Raw genomic sequence first — 20304 nt, forward strand, 5'->3', positions numbered from 1 at the left:
CCATCACCTCTTCTCAAACAAAATCTTTAGAATTTTTATATATCATAACTATAAAGAAGTTATCATGACTATGAAGAAGGCTTTTACCTGATTTTTTTTTGGGGGAATCATTAAAAATACTCTTATATAGATAATATGAAAATTGGAAATTCTTACATCTTCAGTATTGTGGCATCATTTATAGGCTATATATAGCAGTGCATTTTGCCAAGAAGAAAATGAAAAATAAGATGTTCATGGGAGGCACACAATCACATTATGAATTTCGATTGTACTTTTTAAAGCTCACCAAACATCCGACTAATGTATCTCCCTTTGACCAATTGTTGTCACCATACACAATCGAAATAGTTTTTCACTTATCATTTCATAATACCATTTGAATACCTTATTCAAACATATTTACCAAACACTTTCAAGAATTTCATTGAATACCTCTTAATTCAAATTAGGAAAGATGGTCTTCTATAAAAAGGTGGATTAATACAAAACTTCACACTCTACATATATTTCTCCACATATGCCCATCACACAAACCTCAGATTTACATTCAAAACCTAAAGCTCCACTCTCACATTGCATAAGCAATCTAGTAAGGCAAAATATAAACACAAAATGGGCTAGCGACCAACAATGAGGTCCCCTGGTTCATTGATTAGGGCTGCATCTTCCATGGTATCTCCCACTCCTCCGGGAAACACTTCTCCACTCAATCTCTGCCTCGCCTCACTTTCCTTTATTTTTTGTGCATCCTCCATCATCACAGCCTTATCAGCAGGAAGATCGAGAGTTGCAGTCTGCATTCAGAATAAAAATGCAAGTTTTAATAAAAATATAAAAAATATTTTCTTTATGTTCTTAACGAGTCCATTAGGAATATAAATGAGGATCATGATCATATGCCTTAATGATTTTGAGGAATGGATACCGTAAATTTGGTAGAACTATATCAGACAACACATTCCTACAAATAAAATGTAAGTTTTGATAAAAAAAACACATATGAGACAATGTTATTAATGAGATGAGTAGAGATGTTCATAATGAGCTCATTAGTGATGTTTTTAATGGACTCACTAAAAATAAAGACCCGGATCGTAATCATATACTACTATAAATATTGAGAAATGAATACAATGTATTTAGTAGAAGTGAATTGCAAAACACACTTTTATTGTTAAAATGCAAGCTTTAGTGAAAAAAATCTGGTTTATGTTCTTAATGAACTCACTAGAACATGTATCTTAATGAATTTGGTGAATGGATACCATGAATTTGATGGAACTGGTGTATGTTCTTAATAAACCCGTTAGGAACAGAGGCTGGGATCATGATCATATAATCTGATGAATTTGGGGTATAGGTACCATGAATTTGGTAGAATGAATTGACTTCTTCTAATGAATTCTGGCTGGGAGTACCGAGATGATTTTTTCTGAATTAGTAGAATCGATGCCATTGACTTCATCATCTAATGAATTTGGTGAAATGGATGTCATTGACTCTTAACCTAAAAAACAGCCTACATTAGTAGAGGAAACAGATTTGATAAAATGCATAAAAATGCATATCATGAATTTGGCGAAATAGATGTCATTGGCTCTTAAACTAAAAGACACCCTACATAAAAATAAGACAACCTGCATAGAAAGAGGAAATTTGCCATTGACTTCATCACACAATGAATTTGGTGAAATAGATGTCATTGAAATTTGCCATTGACTTCATCATCCAATGAATTTGGTGAAATAAATGTCATTGGCTCTTAATCTAAAAGACAACCTACATAGAAAGACGAAATTTGCAATTGACTTCATCACCCAATGAATTTGGTGAAATGGATATCATGAATTTGGTGAAATGGATATCATGAATTTGGTGAAATGGATATCACATGAGAAGAGGAAACTTTCCATTGACTTCATCACTCAATGAATTTGGTGAAATGTATATCATGAATTTGTTAAAATGGATGTCACATGAGAAGAGGAAACTTTCCATTGACTTCATGACCCAATCAATTTGGTGAAATACATATCATGAATTTGGTAAAATGGATGTCACATGAGAAGAGGAAACTTTCCATTGACTTCATCACCCAATGAATTTGGTGAAATACATGTCATGAATTTGGTGAAATGGATGTCATGAATTTGGTGAAATGGATGTCACATGAGAATAGTAAACTTGCCATTGACTTCATCACCCAATCAATTTGGTGAAATAGTATCATGAATCTGGTGAAATAGATGTCACATGAGAATAGTAAACTTGCCATTGACTTCATCACCCAATGAGTTTGGTGAAATAGATGTCACATGAAAAGAGGAAACTTGCCATTGACTTCATAGTCACCCAATAAATTTCAATTTGATGAAATGCATATCATAAATTTGGTAAAATGGATGTCATTGGCTCTTAACCTAAAAGACAACCTACATAAGAAGAGGCAACTTGTGCTCCCATATCAGATAGGCAAAACAACTCTTTTGTAAATAATTTCTTTCCTATGAGAAGTACCAAAAACATCAATGATGGTGGGGTTGAAGAACTTACAGAGAGGACATCAGCCAGGGTGGTATGCTCCTCATAAGGCAAGCCACGATTCATGTCGGCAGCAGACTGAGCTGCTGAGGCAATGCCGCCTGGCATTGTCTCAGCGACTCCAGCGCTCCGCCGACTGAATCGCAGCCGCGTCGCTCTGTTCAACCGGCTTATCCCCTGACCTCAGTGCCGCCGCCTCCAACGCCGCCTCCAATGCCTCTCCAATGGTAACGTCTGCGGCGGCGGCAGTTGCATGAGGGGCGGGCACCGATTGAACGTTGCACGAGACGGGCTGCCCGCCGACATACTCCACCCTCACCTTCCTGCCCGGGACGACAGTTTCCTTCACTGCCATCCCCTGAGCTGCCGCAACGCTGTCACCATCCTTATCCACCACCCCAGCCATCTCGTTTATGTGTGCCACCTCTTGCATGCGTGCCGCCACACCGCCTCTTTGTGTTTGTCCCAGTGCCCTCGTCTCTACGCTCTGCATCAGCGCTGCGTCAGCCGGGCTGATGTCTTGCCTTGCTAAATCTCCTCTCATGTTGAACACATCTCCATATGTGATGCCTTCTGATTCATTCTTATTCTTATCATGACCCCTTCTTGCCTGTGCCTGGCCTTGTCCACTCCCACTCATCTTTTTTCTAGCCCTGTTTTTCCTTGCTTTTCTCTTTCTCAACGCACTATCTACTGTTTTTTCAGATATCTATGTCCGAATGCAAGTCCTTCAGTGGAGCTGACAGATTTGAGGATTGCTTTATATATACATATATATATATATATGTTTCACTGTGGAGATGATATGTTAAGGCGTTGAAATAATGCAACGTGTTGCATGGATATAGTTGAGGCTGCTACGTGGGCTTTGATTTGTCAAAGAGAGATGTAAAGTGGACACATGTTGACACCACTTGTAATGGAGGCCAGACAGTCGATAGTGCTCTGCTGCGTTTTCTTCTGTGATTGGATCGAACAAGTGTGAAAATCCTATTTGATTTTGAGTGACTCCGTATCTGGCATTTGGGGAATGAATTTTTTTTTATGAAGCATTTTCGCACACCTAATTTTGGTCAGATAAAACAATCAGGATTATTCTGAATGGTCAGACAGAAAATAATTAAGTCAGTTTTGATTATGTAATATTTTTAGTTTAGAAATTAGTTTTTATTTATTTTTTATTTTTTGGTAAAAGTGGACAAACTACTGAATAGATTATTTTTAATAAAACTGGTTCAAAGTGTTCAACTCGGAAAGAACCAGAAAGAAAACCCAATATCGTTGCAATATGTACAAGTATTAAACATCAATATTTACAACATATTATATCGATGAATGAAATCAAAATTACAAAGTGAGGGGATATTCCCATCAGAATTCAAAATTTGTCGAGTTAATACAATTTCAAAAACATTTCAACCAAAGGGGCATGAAGGTCCCAAACTTGATCAAAAAATACAAAACGATTAAATGCATGCCATTTGTCAAAAAATCCCCCAAAATGGAATACCTTAAAACCTAAAAATTTCATTCCTCCATATCCTCGCATGAAACACCATCAGTAGAAGTTGAGATCGAACCAATTTGCAGAGAGTGTCCCCACCTGGAATCCAAACTTGATAATGGAGCAACCTCCCAACCCAAGCCTGAACCAGCAGTAGCATCATCTATAGTATCTGTAATAGGAGGCTCCTCCATAATTATGCATGCCTCCTCTCGAACATGTCCTCGTTCATGAAAGGTAGTCTCGGTCGAAATACCAAGCCAATGCACCTGATTAGTAATCACTATGACATCTTGCAAATTAGGGCCTAAATCTTGGAATGCACCTAAAGGAGGCCCTTCATGAATCTGATAATCAAAGTTGGATAGGCACAACAAATCCAATATAGAAAAACCAGTGCGCCTAACTCTATCTTCCAATTGGTGACCCAAAGCCCTTGCAGTAGTTTGGAAAGCAGATTTCATAATGCGGGGATTCTACTTTTCAAAGGGTTTCTGAAGAGGATCGAACATGACCATGTATTCATGTCACCTTAATAACTAAGATCTTTGGAAGAGACAACCCACTAATGCATTGCCCAGACCAAAGATCATATTGTTGCATGGCATTTGCAAGTTTATTTTCTTTCCAAAATTGAGGAAGAAGCACTTTCACCACCAAAATTTCCAGCAAATGAATCAACTACAACAAGTCCATGGCGTTTGAAAGAAAGATGGACACAACATTTGATGGGTATAGGAAATGTTTCATAGAAGGGCATAGAATTGCTTCACCAATTACCTGCCAAAGAACCCGACGAATTGAAGAAGACTTGATGAAGAACATCATTTCCATGGCCCTATCATCAATATGCAAGGGTAGAACAACTTCATTGACATTGGGGTTAATCCATATACGAAAACTTTTGGGCAGCAGAGACCAATGAAATTGATTGTAGGATTCACACTTGGCACATAACTCCAAAGGCGAAGACATTTTCGAGCTGGGTATATCAAAGATTGCTCAACTCCATCAATATATGCTGCTAAATAAGCCACTTTTTCCATTTATAAAAACAAGAGCAAATATCTTCATAGTACCTGTGCAGGATAATAATTAGTCTAGAAATCAGTTACAGGTGTGTGATGCTTATAGATATTATTTTGTCTTTTTGGAAATTTTTATTAAAGATGGAAGGTCAATTGTAGAAATAAGACTAAGAATTTCCTCAGCTGCAATTTTTAATATCTATAAAGAATCAAGAAAATATCTTATTCAATAAACATAATAGAATCATAAAATCTTTTCATAAATATATATTTTTCATCCCACTTTAGAATCTATTTTCTTAATTTAATTATTAGTAAAATATTTCATAGGAGAAGTGCAAAGTAATTGTATCAATTTATTATTATAATGATCAATCCTCTTAATTCGATAAATTATTAAATTTGGAGAGGTTTAGAAGGCCTATTGATTTTATTTAGTTTCTTAATAAATCTCAATCAAACATTATACTAGATTAAAAATGTACTATAGTAGTAAATGGTTGAATATCAAAGATATGAAAATCAAGAGGAAGGGATTTTTCAAAAAAACACTTAGTCTTAAAAGCTTCTTTTTGTTGAAGTCATTATCTTTTCCAAACTTGAATGATAATATTTTGATGAGGAAATTCATTAAATGCTCTCCAAACAAACATCTAGATGAATAAATATGGACCAAAGATCCCAAAAAACAACAAGGAAAAAAATTAACACAGGTGGACAACCCGAACAAAGTAGCAAGAACTATAGACCTATTCAAATACTCCACTAGAAGTCCCATATTTCTAAAGAAAAAATACATTCAAAGATAAACAAGGGGCTAATAAAAAAATCCTCTTTTAATAAGATTATGTCAAATAAGGGATCTATTTTCACTTAATAGTTAGATGGAAAGTTACATTTTCTCCACCAAATATTCTCCTTATGCACACCTCTTTTCTATGCAAGATACTTTGATAATGAAGAGAAAACAAATATATTTTTTAGAGTCATTACCCAAAACAAACACAATAACACCCTCCAAAGAGTTACACAACTTATCCATATTTTCTTGAGCTTTTGATGAACCCTATCTTAGAGAAACATTGGGATTCTTTCAATAAAATATCCTAGATCTTTCAAATATAATAGATTTCTTTAAAACTTTAACTCTAGTCAAACACCTTGCCTTAAAAAAATCACCAAGGGTTGAATATGAAACAGATTTGGAAGGATTCGAGGGTAAGAATCCTAAAAATATTTTGAAAAGAGAGCTTTATTATCCTTTTACAACAACCCTTGTAACACAAGGTAGGATTATAGCTAGGGCCAAGACCAAGCAACCTTGCTGAGATAACACAACAGAAATGAAATAACCAAGAGACAACACCAGAAAGAGAGAAAGAAATGAATCTATATTGATTCATCAATTTACTCTATACATGCGAGGTTGTAAGGCCTTCCCAATTCCAACCAATTACAAAGATTCAATTACAGAATGAATTCTTCATACGTCACACACAATCCTCTGAGATTACTACCCCAAAAGCCCCTCTAGATGCTCATACCACCAAGCTAATATAGTTTGACAGCAATATCCTAGAAACTAATTTTGCATGTCTATAGACCATGACCACTATAAGATTTGGGACTACAAGCTTGATCTCAACTAACAATTTAAATCTATTTTTAAGATTAAAATTTTATGCAAAGAAATTTCCATAAACAAGCATCATAATATTAGAAAAGTATTTTTTGAGCATATTAAAACTATAAATCCAGAAATAGGAAAAGCTTGTGTAATATATTTTTTTTTTCTATTTTGAAAAAATTGGTAAAGATTTAGTCAAATAAACTTAGAGTTACAAAGCTGAGGCCTTAGGCCCACCAAGATAGAAACAAAAAATAAAAGGTTTCCAAAATAAACCTCCAACGCTAATGCTACATAAACCTATCTTCCAACATTGACCTCTCTAAAATCTCAAGATAATTAGGTGGTAAACCATTCCTCCCATCAATATTCCAACTATCAAAATTCTCTGAAGCTCACTTGTCCAAATAATCAACCACTCTCTCCTGAATATAACAAAAAGAACGAACTCCAAGGGGATACTCAAACTCAAATTCTTGCAAATCAAAAAGGCCAATTTCCAACTAACGTCATCCAAAATTTTTTGCTCAAGATATCCACTACAATATGAGAATCAAATTAAAAAAAACCTCATCTATCCTAGAGAAACACGTTTCTCGATTGAAATCTTAATAGATACAGTCTCCATAAAACTATTAGAGTGTTGTCCTTTGTAAATAGAGAAGATAAAAATTGAAGTTGTATCATTATCTCTACCAATACTAGGGTAAGTGCACCAAGATGGTGAACCAGAAGGGGGGGTATAAATGGACACTTTGGTTTTTTTCTGAAATAAAGTAACTTGAGCTTGGATGTGATATTTGAGGGTCGTCCACTCAAATTGACAAGATTTGTAAAAAATAAAAAAATGCTGTACAATGATTGTAGTTTCTAAACTACTAGAGTTTCATAAAAAAGGATAAGATTAAGTGGGTCAAACCATATGTACGCAAAATTATTTTTGATCATTTTAGAAAAACTTAACATAGCTTTTTCGGTGTGTTGCACAAAAGACATAATTATATTCAGTATTTTGCAAATCCCTTTGGTAAGATGATATGTAAGAGTGATATCTAGAAGTTTTGTATTTTTTTGATAAATATTTTATTTTTATAATTCTTTGAGGTCACCACTTCTTGATATTTTGATGTTTGTTTGTGCGATGGGCATAACTTGCATCAAAATAATTGGAGATGATTTTTAATTTTTAAAAGTGTATAGAGTCAAGTGTAAAACCATGTAATATGTAATTTATTTTGAATTTGGTTAAGTATATATCAAACTTTATTAAAAAAAAGTAGAAATGTGTCTATGAGGACTGTCAAGACACTGGTGAAAAAATTAAGTTTGCAATGCTAATGTTGTCCAAAATAAAAATCTACATGGTTAGAAAGCTAGAAGGCATGTGAGATTATGGTGGTGATTTTAGAGATACCCACTTCAACATTTGCAAACTTGATAAAAGAAAAGACAAGAATTAATTTTAGAAGATGAGAAAAAATATCTAAAAGAATACCAATGGAGGGAAAGCAAGCTCCCAAGCCTTTGGGTTGTTTCCTTAGGCTTTTACCAAGACATAACCTGATTGGATTTCTAAGATTCAAATATCCTAATTAGGTTGCAAAAAGAGAAAAGTACATTTTTAGTTCTTCATAACTTGATCAGGTTATGGAGAAGAAAAAATATAATTTTAACTCTCCAAAACCTGATTGGGTTATGAAGAAATAAAAATAGGCTCTACTTCAGAAGCAATAGCTTTCACATCCAAAGTCTAATTGACTCTATTTAAAAATCGATAAAAAGTGATTGATGAGCTCTACAACATGATGGACCTAAAATTATTTTAAGAATCAACATTTAGTTTTCCATCCATTTGAATCAAGCATGGTAAAAAATAGGTAGCCATTGCTAAATTATGCAATGAATAGATAAATTAGAATGCTAACATGTTTTGATCTCTCTCTCTCTCTCTCTCTCTCTCTCTCTAATTTTGAATAAAAAAGTTATGGCTTCCTGAAGAGATCCTTTTTTATTTCTTCATAACCTAATCAAGTTTTGGAGAAATAAAAATAATGCCTTTTACTCTCCATAACTCGATTAGGTTATGGATTATTTGAGATGGATGGAGAGATGGGGAGAGGTAGGGAGGGAGGAGAGAGAGAGAGAGAGAGAGAGAGAGAGAGAGAGAGAGAGAGAGAGAGAGAGAGAGAGAGAGAGAGATGAGATGGAAAGAGAAAGGAAAAGAATGAGGAGAGGGAAAGAGAGAGGTTGAGATAGTGAGAGAAAGGAGAGATACGAGAGAGTGAGGAGAGGGAAGCGAGATTAATGGGAAGGGAGAAGAGATAGAGTGTAAGGAGAGAGAAAGAGAGACAGAGACAAAGTGGAGAGGAGAGAGAAAAAGAGAGAGCGTGAGGATAGAGAAAGTGAAAGGGAGAGGAAAGGGAGAGGAGCGAGAAAAACAAATAAAGAGAGGAGAGAGAAAGATAGTGGGATAGGAGATGAGAGAGGGGTTGAGAGAGTGAGAGAAATGGGAGATGGAGAGTGAGGAGAGACAAAGATAGAGGGAGGGACAGGGGAGTGAAGAGTGGAAGAGAAAGAGAGAGTCAGAAGAGATAAAGAGAGATGGACGGGAAGGGGAGAGGTGAGAGAAAAAGAAAGAGAGGTAGTGAGGTGAGATAAAGAGAGAGGAGATGGTGAAAGAAAGGGAAGATGAGTGAGAGTGAACATATAGAGTGAGGAGATAGAAAGAGAGAGGAAGGGAAAGGGGAGAGGAGAGAGAGTGAGAGGAAGAGAAAGGGGATAAGAGACATAAAATATAAAACATAAATTAAATAAATATAAAACATCTTTTTTTAAACATAAATTAAATATATTTAATCATCAAAAAACTAAATTAAATACATCTAAACATCTAAAACATAAATTAAATGCATCTAAACATAGGTAAAAATATAAATTAAATACATCTAAATATAAAAAAAAAAAAAATTAAATATATCTAAACATAGATAAACATAAACTTAGTTTATATCTAAACATCTAAGGGATCCTACTAATTGGTCCTTGTAAATGGTCCTACTAAGGGGTCCTAGGTTTCTTAAGGGGCCCTAGGTACCTTAAATGTTCCTAGGACATATTAAGGGTTCCTAGGATAATACTTTAAAAACTAGATATAATCTTATATAACATTTATATATACAATTGTCTATTAATGTATAACATTTAAACATATCAAAAATAAATTTAAACATTTAACTTACATCTAACTATATGTATACATGTATTAAAGAAAAAGACATCCTAGGATGTATTAAGGTGTCCTATAATATTATAAGAGCTCCAATGAGAATGTGTGTGTGTGTGTGTGTGTGTGTGTGTGTGTGTTAGAGAGAGAGAGAGAGAGAGAGAGAGAGAGAGAGAGAGAGAGAGAGGCTTTTTTTGTTTTCTACCTAATGTTTACATTTCTTTTTTTATTTTTACATGTCTAGGATTTATGTTTTTATTTTTCTTTTGTAACAGTCTATGGTTTACATTTTTATTTTTGCTTTTTAACCAAGGTGTACTTTTTTGTTTTCTACCTAGGTAATACATTTTTTTTTGTTTTACCCAGGGTTTATGTTTATGTTTTCGACCTAGTGTTTACATTTTTGTTTTCTACCTAGTGTTTTAGATTTTAGACATTTTTAAATTATCATGCTTTTTATAATGTTTTGCAAAGTAAATAACAACTATAAACAATTATTTCTAACATAAAATGAATTCTTTTATTATTAAAAAAATAAAATAATAGCAAATAATGTTTACAAATTAAAAATAACAATAAACTATATTTTTACCAAAATAAAAATAAAATAAAATAATAAAAAATAAAAGTACATACCTAAAATAGTGAAAACATGGCTGAGGGGGTTGACACTGAAGATAAAATTGACACCTGTCTCTCCAAAAATTATCTACCTATTTTGAAGCTAGTAAAATTGGCAATAGATTGATTAAAGAAAATATACATTTACATAATGAGGCCCAATTGTTATGAAACAAGCATGCCCAATTTATGACTTTGGTATCTTGATCCTAAGTGGATATCTATTTTATATTTATGGGCTAGGCCCTCGATGCTATATAGGTATCCATTTCTTTGAAGATAAGTGCCCACTTCTAGTAGCAATTCCCCCCCCCCCCCCCCCCCCCCCCCCCCTATAAACTTCCATGAAATTGGAACTCAACTTTGTGCACTTACCCAAATTGTACAAACTTAGTGGGATTTCTCTTGAAATGAAAACGAACACATAATGAAGTTGCATGTATTTCAAATGAGCACCTAAACACATGCTATTCATAAGAGAATGTTCAAAAATGAGTTGAAATGATGTGAAAATGATTCAATTGATATGATAAAATGTACAAAGGATATTTTGTTAGTTGAAATGATAAGAAAATGATTCAATTGGTATGATGCACAATGTACGAATGATCCTTTCTTATATAGCCAAAGTAATGAGGTTAGGATAAAAACCAAGCTATAAAAACATTAAATTCACTATGCAAATAATTAATGCACAAATGTAATACAAGGGTTTGATTTGACCTAAACTACTTGAGTTCATAAACTACTTCTTGGAGTAAAAAACTAGCCCTTTTTAAAAACAACTCATCGCTTTGATAGAAAGGGACAAGATCAATCTGTAATCTCTATTCTCAAAAAAGATAAATTCTTTGATGTGAGAAGAGGTTTATAAGGTCATAGATTTGATACTATGTTCGAATGGAAATGAACACATGTAAGAATTTGTGCACACTTTAAAAGACTAACCAAGAAACATGCCATCCACAAGAAAATAGTCAAACATAATCTTATTCAACATGATATTCAAATGATTGATACAATGTGAAATGAGCTTCAAGTGATTATTATTAGAATATATAGAATAAATGAGGGGGGTTAGGGGGGTGAATTAGGTATCCAAGGTCCTGATGTACCAATTGAACATTTAAACACTTCAACTAATCTAGATCTAAGCATCTAATAGCTTGACCTCTATAGTAAATAATCAAAAACATAAACTTGTAGTCCATAGTCCTAATACTTATCAAACTTACAAAATGTAAACCATTAACAGAAAAACATCTCAAATAACATCCATACAAGTTGACATTAGGAACTAACGTGGAAATCTAATTTGGGAAAAACCACTAGTAACATTTCACCAATCTTTCACTCTGCTAAAGTGAGCTCTGTTAGGAGAAAACCCTAGTAAAGGTTACAAAACACACTATTAAATTGGACCTTGTTAAAGGATTTAATCACCCTATTAAGAGTGACCTTGTTAAAGGACTTAAAAATATTCCATTAGAATTCCACCTTGACTAAAGGATTTATATATGACTATTAGGTCAACCTTGGTTAAAGGATTTATATATGACTGTTAGGTCAACCTTGATTAAAGGATTTATATACTAATACAATGGTTAGAAAGTAACAATAGGTTTGATCTAATAAATACTACTCACTTTGTAAATACAGATCATAGCTCAGTTCACATGTTGATCCACTAACTAGCCTTCATTGTCATCCAAGTCTCTAATTTTCTTGGCACTCCTTCAAGAAATCACCCTTCGACTCTTCACAAATCTTCTTAGCCTCCAACTTAAGTTCGCTAATCAATATCATCAACAACTACTCCAACCTCTCTAGGTCTTCACTAGCTCTACTAACCTTCATACACTTTAGATTAGCCCTTATGCATCCTTAAATAGGTAATTTTGATCTTTCAGTGCTTAAACATCATCATAGATCTTAGGGTTTGGTTAGATTCATTGAATCCTTCCAACATTTCATCTCCTCTTTTCTCTTCTAGAAAATTCTCCAATTTTTTCCTTGAATTCTTGCATAGAATAACTAAAACATAGTTTACCTCAAATTAAATGCTCGACGCCATCTATCTTTATCCTCCACATTTTTTACATATTCCAAGAAATTAATTATTTTAGCTAGAAATCACAATTTCCTCTTAATTTATCAAGTTTTGTCCCTTGGCCAACACTATGTTTTAAAGCTCGATCATTACTAGATCACTTTGTCACTACTAGATTGTCTATTCAACACATATACTAACTCTTGGTCAATAGTGATGCTCAATTGATATTAAATTTTCTTAGCTTATACTGGCATTCGATTCACACTAGCATCACTCGACATAAACTTCAAGTTTCATAATCTTCTACTCTTTTGCTTGGTCAAGCCTATGCATTTGGTCATTCTTTGATCACTTCTTCAAGGCTTCAGTATAACTGTCTTCTCCTCTTGTAGCATGTTTAAACAATCAATTTATCCAAGGTCAAAGTCTAACTAACAAGTGCCCATTGCAATTTCTCTCATAAATCAACCTTTCCTCTAGGTGATGTTGTTATATCCTTCTTGTCAGATCCTCTCCATCAATCATCTTTTTATGGCATTCAAATTAGATAGAAAATGGTCTTACCAGTAAGGTTTGACATTAATGACAACATAACAATTGTCTCAATTGTAGTTTCCAACAATCTCCCTATTTGGCATTTATGGCACACCTCTAGTTACCATGCAATCCAAAATATGTACTTCTTAGAGTAACTCCTAGGTGTTTAGTATTAAATCTTAATTAATATCATTTTTTTCATTTTGATTCTCATCAACAACTACTCTAACCTCTCTAGGTCCTCACCATCTCTACTAACCTTCATACACTTTAGATTAGCCCTTATGCATCCTTAAATAGGTAATTTTGATCTATTAGTGCTTAAACACCATTGTAGATCTTAGGGTTTGGCTAGATTCATTGAATTCTTCCAACATTTCATCTCCTCTTTTCTCTTTTAGAAAATTCTCCTAACTTTTCCTTGAATTCTTGCATAGAAAAACTAAAACATAGTTTACCTTGAATTAAATGCTCCATGCCATCTATCTTTATCCTCCACATGTTTTACATATTCCAAGAAATTAATTGTTTCAGCTGGAAATCACAATTTCCTCTTAATTTATCAAATTTTGTCCCTTGGCCAACACTATGTTTTGATGCTCAATCATTACTGGATTACCTAGTCACTACTAGATTTTCTATTCAACACATATACTAAATCTTGGTCAATAGTGATGCTCAATCGATACTAAATTTTCTCACCTTATATTGGCATTCAGTTCACACTAGCATCACTCAACATAAACTTCAAGTTTCATAATCTTCTACTCTTTTGCTTGGTCAAGCCTATGCATTTGGTCATTCTTTGATCACGTCTTCAAGGCTTTAGTCCTCTTGTAGCATGTTTAGACAATCAATTTATCCAAGGTGATTTTGTTATATCCTTCTTCTCAGATCCTCTTCATCAATCATCTTTTTATGGCATTCAAATTAGATAGAAAATGGTCTTACCAATAAGGTTTGACATTAATGACAATATAACAATTGTCTCAATTTTAGTTTCCAACAATCTCCCTCTTTGGCATTGATGGCACACCTCTAGTTACCATGTAATCGAAAACATGTACTTCTTAGAGTAACTCCTAGGTGTTTAGTATCAGATCTTCATTAATATCCTTTGTTTCTTTTTGATTCTCATCTTTGTGTCCAACAATATCTTTCTTTCAATTTCATTCTGATTTTCATCCATACAGGTCACATAAGCTCCATCTATTAGATCATGAAATCAATCCGATTCTTTTGTATTCTTGGCAATACCTTGCTTAAATTCTCCCTCTTTGCAACATCTCCTTACTAAATAAATCCATCTTCATATCATAATTGGCATACTTTCCCTCTCTCTTATTACTCCATGGTAACTGTCATATTCTCCCTCTTTGACAACAATGCCAGAGCCACTTCATCTATCTCATGCATCTTTATCATGTAGATATTTTCATTGCAATATATAGAATTCACCCTTTTCATATGGTCTATGAATGATATAACATTCTATTCTTCTTCCTTCACTACTTTAGGCAACTCCTAAAGTATGACTTTTTGCATCAACTTGTAAGATATTCTGATCAACACATTTGATGCAAAGCTTTATCTCATCTTAAGTAGCCTTTTCTAGGGGAATCATCTTTAATTTACCTTTTAAATATTCATGAGATCAACTACATTCTCATTAGTGTTTACATACTCCAATCTCACTTCTTTGTCTTCAACTAGATCTCTCAAGTAATGATACTTGATAGCAATATGCTTGGTCTTTGTGTGCATCATAGGGTTCTTTGATATGTTTACAACACTTGCATTGTCACAATAGATAACAACTAGATCAATGATCTCTTCCTTCATCCCTTTCAAAAATTGCTTGATCCATATAATATTTGAACAATTTACTGTTGCTACCACATATTCAGCTTTAGTTGTTGATTGTGAAATAGAGTTATATTTCTTGCTTATCCAAGAGATTAGTCTCTTTCTTAGAAAGTAATCCCCACCACTTGTAGTCTTTTTTTCATCAACATTACACGCCCAATCAGAATCAATGAATACTTTTAGTTCAAACTTGTCATTCTTCTTGTAATATAAGCCATAGTCTTTTGTTCCTTTCAAATATCTTAGTAAGCTTTTCACTATCATCATGTGATTCTCCTTGGGGTTTGCAGAAAAGTCTTACAACAATCTTGATTGCTAGGGAAATATCAGGTCTATTGTGAACAACATATTGTAGTTTCCCAATCATTGATCTATATAATGTCTGGTTTACATTGGTAGAAACATCATTCTTAGATAGGTTATGTCCTGTAGCCATAGGTGTACTAACTAGTCTTGAATATTCCATTCCAAAAGTTTTCAGTTTCTCCTTGATGTATTTTGATTGAGTAATGAAGATACTTTGTTTCATTTGATATACTTGTAAATCAATAAAGAATTTGATCTCACCAAACATAAACATTTCAAATTCCTTCTTCATGTCATCTAAAAATGATTTGCATAATGTATCTTTTCCTCCAAATATAATATCATCAACAAAAATTTCAGATAACAATATCTCATCATTTCTTCCAATTTTCAAGTACATATTTTTTTTATCATTAGTTCTTGCAAATCCAATATTCACCAAATAATTATGCATTCTTTCATACCATGCTCTAAGGGCTTCTATCAAACCATATAGAGCCTTTTACAGTTTACATACCATGTTCTTCTTTCTAAGATTTACAAATCCTTCAGGTTGTTCAATGTAAACCTCTTCTTCAAGTATTCCATTCAGAAATGTAGATTTGACATCCATTTGGTATACATTAAATCCTTTGTAAGTAGAATAAGAAAGTAGTGTTCTAACTCTTTCCAATCTTGAAACTTGGGAAAATATTTCCCCATAGTCAATTCCTTCTTCTTGTGCATATCCTTTGCATACTAGTCTAGCCTTGTTCCTTGTGACTTCTCCTTTTTCATTCAGCTTGTTCTGAATACCCACTTTGTTCTAATAACATTCTTGGTTCCTTTGGTCTAGGTACCACTGTCCAGGTTTTTTTCTTTTCTATTTGTTCAATTTCTTCAATCATTGCATGAATCCAATCCTCATTCTCCTAAACATCTTTTACTAATTTAGTATCAAACTCACAAAGTAAATATCTATCACTTCTAAGACTTTTCCTTGTCATAACTCTAGATTCTGTCTTCAATTATTTTCTCAAGTGCATGGTGTCTTCTCACATACTTTTCTAGTGTAGGTTCTTTCCTTCTTTCTTCTTGCATAGGTTCATCTTGAAAAATTATTTCAAGGTCATTCTATCTCTCTAGTTCTATTTCTAGTTTAGGTTTTTCTTGCTCAAAATTGTCTTCCTGATATTAGACAACTACTACATGTGTCTCATCGTCATTTTGGTGATGCTCGACACCTAAAATCTGTTGCTTGATAGCTTGCTACTGCAACTCGACATTCGATGTTCCTTATTGCTTGATAGCTTTATTCTCTTTCTCAGGTAAGGTGCATGGAATGCTTTCATCCACATAAATGAATGTGTTGTAATCTTTAGGCACTATCTTGCATTCAACTTCATTCTTTTCTACATGTTCATCAACTTTCACATTTGCACTTTCCACAACTTTGTTAGTGTTAGAGTTCAAACACTTATAAGCATTGCTCTTAGTGGAATATCCTAGAAATATGCCTTCATCACTTTTAGCATCAATTTTTCTATTTCTATTATCCTTTAGTATAAAACATTTGCTTCCAAAAAATTTAAAATACTTCACATTAGGCAAATAACCATATCATAATTCAAAGGGTGTAACATTTGTACCTTTCTTGACTTGTACTCTGTTCAAAGTATTGTTGGAATTATTTAGAATAACTAGGGGGGGGGGGGGGGGGGTGAATTAGTTATTCAAGGTCTAGATGCCCAAATAAAAATTTCTTAACCATGCATGCATTCATTGTGTGTAAACCAAAACTGATATGTTACTATTAAGCTAACATGTAGAAATGTAAAGTATAAAACACAACACATCCATCAGTACACATGACACAATGATTTAACATGGAAACCCAATTTGGGAAAAACCACTAGTAACATGCTACTCCTTTCTCACTCTTCTAAAGTGATGCCCTATTAAAGGCCAACCCTGTTAAAGGTTACAACACACATTGTTAAATGTGACCTAGTTAAGGGATTTCAATCACCCTGTTAAAAGTGAGCCTTGTTAGAGGACTTTAGGTCATTCACTTGGAATGCCACCCTATTAAAGGATTTTCCAATAAGTCAACCTTTCTCCAAAGGATTCACCCTAATCTAATACAATTTTTAGAGAGTAATAGTAGAGTTTGATCTGATACAACTTACAACCTTACTTGCAGATTATAGATCACTATTTAGTCCTCAACTCTACTTGGATTCCAATATTTTTAGTTTTGACAGCTTGTTCACCCTTCAAACATTCATCTTTATTAAGCCTTCTTGCTTAGTTTGCCATTGCAAACTTCTCCTCTTGGGTCACTTGATGAAACAAACCCTTCTTCCTTCAGCTTGTCTAATTTTCACATCCAAAAACTTTCTGACCTCTCAACCTCTGCTTCATGACCAAGCATCCCTAGATATAGGGAATTAGAACTCTTTTTCCCGCTCATTATCCATCTCAAAAATTAAGGTTTTTGATGGATTAGGTAGGATAATGTATCTACCCCATATCTTATCTTTTCTAGAAACGTCTCCTAGAATCTATTTGAATTCGCCTCCAAAATGGTTTACATAAAATTTTGTGCCTCCAGTTCATCAATCTTATCTTCCTCTTGATTCACAAGTTCCAAGAAAACAAACTCGTCAACTTTTATTTGGAAAATCTTTGATCTTTTTCATAATGCAATAGCTCAACATTATCAATTTATTGATGGTCAACACATATTGTGTTACTCGACACCTATTGTAAAATCACTTGGCATCAACTAGATTTTACTAGTGCTTGACACATACTAAAATTCACTTGGCATCTACTAACTTGTTTGACCCCTATTAGTTTGCTTAGCATCCACTTGAAAACACTTTCACTCAGCTCCAACTTACTTTTTTCTTGGCTTGCACTAACTTTACTTGGCACCTTCTATTAACTTAGTCAAGCTTAGCAAATGAACTTTGTTCAACCTGTTTCATCTGAACTTTCTAAGTGTAGCCAATCATTTTGTAACACCAAGTAGATCATCTATACATTACATTATCATTGTCTTAACTGATTCTTACACTTCAATACATAATCATAATTCAACATTTCCTCTAGGTACTTTTGTTACATCTTGTTGATCAAATCTTCCTCATCAATCAACTAAGTGATAGTGCTTGAAACATATAACAATTGTCTTACCAACATATAGTAGGTTTGACAGCAGTGAAAAATAATGATTGAAAACACTTCTTACAAAAAATTTCTAACTCAAATGATCTTTTCAATCATATATCAACAATATCCCTCTTTGGCATTGATGGCAAACTAAACTAATCAACTAGTCAAACATCAAACTAACTAGGTTAAATAGTAAGGCAATACCAAAAAAATAGAAAGCTTGTGAATAAAACTTCTTCCTCTACCAACAACTCCTTCTTAGGTTACAAAATCTCACTTATTTGATTCTTTTTTTTGTGGATCAGAATATCTCCCTCTTTTGTTTTTCTCTTTCTCCCTTTTTCTTGCTTCTAGTCTTCTAATCTTCTGATGACGTACATTTACTTCATTGTTCTTCTTTTACTCTTCCTTTGACTTGATTTTCTGCTTTGATTATCTTCATCTTGATCAATATGCACTTGATCAATTTACTGAACATTCTCCCTCTTTGACAACAATGCCAAAGATGTGTACTCAACACTTGGCATCTTTGTATATGCAGATATAAACTTTTGTAGGCTCTTTAATTTTCTCCCTCTGTCACCTTGCTTGTGACTATTTTGAAATTCTAGCACTGTAATTACTTTAGACAACTTGCTAAAGTAAGATCCACTAAATCAATTTGTATGAAATGAATGTTAGTTTGTTTGATGTAGGATACTCCCTCTATCTTTTATATAGCTTTTGATAGGGGTATCACCCCTAATTTACCTCTCAGATACTCATAAGCATCCTTAGTAATGAGTTGGTGAAGATGTTAACAATTTTTTCCTTTGTGTTGATGTATTCCATATTCACCACTTTGTTTTGAACCAATTCCCTTACATAATGATACTTTAATGCAATATGCTTTGTCTTTGTATGCATAACAAGATTCTTTGATATTTTTATAGCACTTGTATTATCACAATAACGTGTCACTAGTTTAGTGATTTCTTCCTTCATTCCCTTTAGCAACTATTTGATCCATACAATGTTTGTCCAATTGATAGCGACATCAACATACTTTGCTTCAGCAGTAGATTGTGAAGTACAACTTTACTTCTTGCTTGTCCATGTAACAAGTCTTCTACCTAAGAAAAATGCTCCTCTACTAGTGCTCTTTTTGTCATCAATATTTTCAGTCCAATCAACATCAGTGTAGGCTTTCAGCTCAAACTTTTCATTCTTCTTATAGTATAAGCCATACCCTTCTATTCCTTTCAAGTATCTCATTATCCTTTTTACTGCCATCAGGTGATTTTCTCTTGGGTTAGTAGAGAATCTAGCAACCATTCCAATAGCTAATGCAATATTAGGTATGATATGTACTACATATTGCAATTTTCCAATCATGAATCTATACAATGTTTGATTGACCTCAGCTGATTCATCATTCTTTGATAGCTTGAGTGCTATTACCATAGGTGTACTTATTGGTTTTGAGTCCTCAAGTCCAAAAGTCTTCTATTTGTCCTTGATATATTTTGACTAAGTGATATATACACCATAATTCATTTGAAATACTTGTAATCCCACAAAAAATTTGATCTCACCAAACATTGACATTTCAAACTCTTGCTTCATCTGATTTGCAAAATCTTTACATAGAGCATCTTGTCCTCCAAATATAATGTCATAAACAAATATCTTAGATAACAATATACCTTTTTCTTTATCTGTCTTCATGTACAAATTGTTATTATCATCTATCCTTTCAAATCCAATCTAAACAAGATAAGTATGAAGTCTCTCATACCATGCTCTTGGTGCTTGTTTCAATCCATACAAGGATTTGTGTAGTTTGCATACCATGTT

At 33.6% G+C, this 20304-nt stretch overlaps 1 pseudogene across 1 annotated transcript; it reads right to left on the minus strand.

Annotated features, from left to right (window-relative positions):
* Positions 1-438: 438 nt before the first annotated feature.
* LOC149575579 (late embryogenesis abundant protein D-34-like) lies at positions 439-3814 on the minus strand (annotated as a pseudogene). The gene is made up of 2 exons (XR_016360181.1): positions 2557-3814; positions 439-797 (listed from the first exon to the last, which is right to left on the minus strand). The product of XR_016360181.1 is annotated as a late embryogenesis abundant protein D-34-like (transcript).
* Between the last annotated feature and the right edge of the window lie 16490 nt (positions 3815-20304).

Source organism: Cupressus sempervirens, chromosome 2, assembly GCF_028749045.1.
Source record: "Cupressus sempervirens isolate cs-2001-9-10 chromosome 2, ASM2874904v1, whole genome shotgun sequence".
NCBI classification, from domain to species: Eukaryota; Viridiplantae; Streptophyta; class Pinopsida; order Cupressales; family Cupressaceae; genus Cupressus; species Cupressus sempervirens.